Source organism: Sapajus apella, unplaced genomic scaffold, assembly GCF_009761245.1.
Source record: "Sapajus apella isolate SASKATOON/1434 unplaced genomic scaffold, GSC_monkey_1.0 scaffold151, whole genome shotgun sequence".
In the NCBI taxonomy this organism is placed as follows: domain Eukaryota; kingdom Metazoa; phylum Chordata; class Mammalia; order Primates; family Cebidae; genus Sapajus; species Sapajus apella.
In genome coordinates, this window is record NW_022437091.1 from 167,882 (window position 1) to 171,916 (window position 4,035).

Genomic DNA, 4,035 nt, shown 5'->3' on the forward strand with positions numbered 1-4,035 from the left:
TTGCTAGAGATCTAGACATCCAAATACAAGAAGCTCAAAGAACACCTGGGAAATTAATTGCAAAAAGATTATCACCCAGATACATAGTCATCAGATTATGTAAAGTCAAGATGAAGAATCTTAAGAGTTGTGAGGCAAAAGCACCAGGTAACGTATAAAGGAAAACCTACCAGGTTAATAACAGATTTCTCAGCAGAAACCCTACAAGCTAGAAGAGATTGGGGCCCTATCTTCAGGGTTCTTAAACAAAACAAGTATTGGTGAAGGATTTTGTATCCAGTGAAACTAAGCTTCACAAATAAAGATACAGCCTTTTTCAGACTAATAAATGCTGAGAGAATTCACCACTACCAAACCAGCACTGCAAGAACTGCTAAAAGGGCCTCTAAATCTTGAAACAAATCCTCAAAATACACCAAAATAGAACCTCTTTAAAGCATAAATTTCACAGGACCTATAAAACAAAAACACAATTGAAAAACAAGGTATTCATGCAACAAATAGCATGATGAATAGAATAGCACCTTATTCTCAATACTGACGTTGAATGTAAATAACCTGAGTGCTCCACTTAAAATATACAGAATGGTAGAATGGATAAAAATTCACCAACCAAGTATCTTCTGTCTTCCAGAGACTCATCTGACACAAAAGGACTTACATAAACTTAAGGTAAAGGGGTGGAAAAAGACATTCTATGCAAATGGATGCCAAAAGCAAGCAGGAGTAGCTGTTCTTATATCAGACAAAATAAACTTTAAAGTAACCACAGTTAAAAAAGACAAAGAGGGACAATATATAATGATGAAAGTATTGTCCAACAGGAAAATATCACAAACCTACATATATATGCACCTAATGCTAGAGCTCCCATTTATAAAACAATTACCACAAGACCTAAGAGATGAGACAGAGAACAATACAATAATAGCAGGGGACTTTAATCTTTCACTGACAGCACTATACAGGTCATCAAGACAGAAAGTCAACAAAGAAACAATGAATTTAAACTATATCTTAGAACAAATGAGCTTGACAGGTATTTACAGAATATTCTACCCAACAACTGAAGAATATGCATTCTATTCATCAGCACATGGAATATTCTCCAAGATAGACCATATGGTAGGCCATGAAACAAGTCTTAATAAATTTAAGAAAATTGAAATTATACAAAATACTTTTATGTAATAATTACACAATTTTATGTCTTGCAATTGGATTTTCACACTTATTGTCTTATGGAACCTGTTCCCTTGAAGGTCACCAGTGACCTTATAATGGTTATTTCAGAAAACCTTTTTCTCCTCCCATAATAGCCTTTTTAGGGTATAGCTGTCATGCAATAAATTGAATATATTTTAAGTACACAGTTTGATAAATACTTACATATGTATATACACATGATACCCTTGTTTAGGTCTCCAAGTCCAGGCCTTAGCCTTGGTGACCCGCATGTACACCTCCAGAAAGTCCCCAGGAGCCATAAAGTCTAAAGTAACCACTAATGACCAGGTGGCCACAGAAAGAAGTAAAACAACTTATTCCTGCCTTGACTAATTGCTCTGCAAACTTGTACCCATTGTTTCTGTTCAGCCTTGCAAAAGTTTCCTGTGGACATGGGGTTTCTCAAGACCCCCACCCCTGTAATTATGGAATATATCGCACCCTACCTTCTGACTGCAACTGATATTCCCCACCCTCATGATCATGCCTGTTTTCCTCTACCCTTGTGATCATGCATCCTGTGATGCCCTCCCCTTCCCCAAGATAGAGAATCATCTTTAGCTGACTATTTGCTCCAACCTATATAACCAATCCCCTCTCCTACCCCCTTTGTCTAACTCCTTTCTCAGACTTGGCCCGCTTGCACCCAAGTGTGAAATAAACAGCCTTTTTGCTACATAAAGCGTATCTGCTGGTCTCTTTATGTGAGCAATGTGCATGACAACCATCACCACAATCAAATTCATTAACAAAGCCATCAATCATAAAAGTTTTCCTGTGCCCTCTTGTGATCCCACTTTTCCCTTTTTGCCCCCATCTTCCTTTCCCAACAACCACGAATACACTTTGACTAACTATAAATTAGTTTAAAATTTCCAGATTTCCAGAATTTTGTGTAAATGGACAATATATACTCTTTTTTTGGTCTTTTTTTTCCCTCAGTATAATCATTTTGAGATTCTTTTTTTTTTATTGCATTTTAGGTTTTGGGGTACATTTGAAGAACATGCAAGATAGTTGCATAGGTACACACATGGCAGTGTGGTTTGCTGCCTTCCTCCCCTTCACCTATATCTGGCATTTCTCCCCATGCTATCTCTCCCCAACTCCCCACCCCCCGCTGTCCCTCCTTTATTTCCCCTCAACAGACCCCAGTGTGTAGTGCTCCCCTCCCTGTGTCCATGTGTTCTCACTGTTCAACACCCACCTATGAGTGAGAACATGCGGTGTTTGATTTTCTGCTCTTGTGTCAGTTTGCTGAGAATGATGGTTTCCAGGTTCATCCATGTCCCTACAAAGGACACGAACTCATCGTTTTTGATGGCTGCGTAATATTCCATGGTGTATATGTACCACATTTTCCCTGTCCAGTCTATCATGGATGGGCATTTGGGTTGGTTCCAGGTCTTTGCTATTGTAAACAGTGCTGCAATGAACATTTGTGTGCATGTGTCCTTACAGTAGAACTATTTATAATCCTTTGGTTATATACCCAGTAATGAGATTGCTGGGTCAAATGGAATTTCTATTTCTAGGTTCTTGAGGAATCGCCACACTGTCTTCCACAGTGGTTGAACTAATTTACACTCCCACCAACAGTGTAAAAGTGTTCCTATTTCTCCACATCCTCTCCAGCATCTGTTGTCTCCAGATTTTTTAATGATTGCCATTCTAACTGGTGTGAGATGGTATCTCAATGTAGTTTTGATTTGCATTTCTTTAATGACCAGTGATGATGAGCATTTTTTCATATGTTTGTTGGCCTCATGTATGTCTTCTTTTGTAAAGGGTCTGTTCATATCCTTCGCCCACTTTTGAATGGGCTTGTTTGTTTTTTTCTTGTAAATCTGTTTTAGTTCTTTGTAGATTCTGGATATCAGCCATTTGTCAGATGGGTAGACTGCAAAAATTTTTTCCCATTCTGTTGGTTGCTGATTCACTCTAATGACTGTTTCTTTCACTGTGCAGAAGCTGTGGAGTTTGATTAGGTCCCATTTGTCTATTTTGGCTTTTGTTGCCAATGCTTTTGGTGTTTTGGTCATGAAGTCCTTGCCAACGCCTATGTCCTGGATGGTTTTGCCTAGATTTTCTTCTAGGGTTTTTATGGTGTTAGGTCTTATGTTTAAGTCTTTAATCCATCTGGAGTTAATTTTAGTGTAAGGTGTCAGGAAGGAATCCAGTTTCTGCTTTCTGCACATGGCTAGCCAGTTTTCCCAACACCATTTATTAAACAGGGACTCCTTTCCCCATTGTTTGTTTTTGTCAGGTTTGTCAAAGATCGGATGGTTGTAGATATGTTGTATTGCCTGCAAGGCCTCTGTTCTGTTCCATTGGTCTATATCTCTGTTTTGGTACCAGTACAATGCTGTTTTGATTACTGTAGCCTTGTAGTATAGCTTGAAGTCCAGTAGTGTGATGCCTCCCACTTTGTTCTTTTTGCTTAGAATTGACTTGGCTATGTGGGCTCTCTTTTGGTTCCATATGAAGTTTAAGGTGTTTTTTCTAGTTCTTTGAAGAAGGTCATTGGTAGCTTGATGGGGATAGCGTTGAATCTGTAAATTACTTTGGGCAGTATGGCCAATTTCACGATATTGATTCTTCCTAACCATGAACATGGAATGTTTCTCCATCTGTTTGTGTCCTCCCTTATTTCGTTGAGCAGTGGCTTGTAGTTCTCCTTCAAGAGGTCATTTACATTCCTTGTTAGTTGTATTCCTAGGTATTTTATTCTCTTTGTAGCAATTGTGAATGGCAGTTCATTCTTGATTTGGCTCTCTTTAAGCCTGTTATTGGTGTATAGGAATGCTT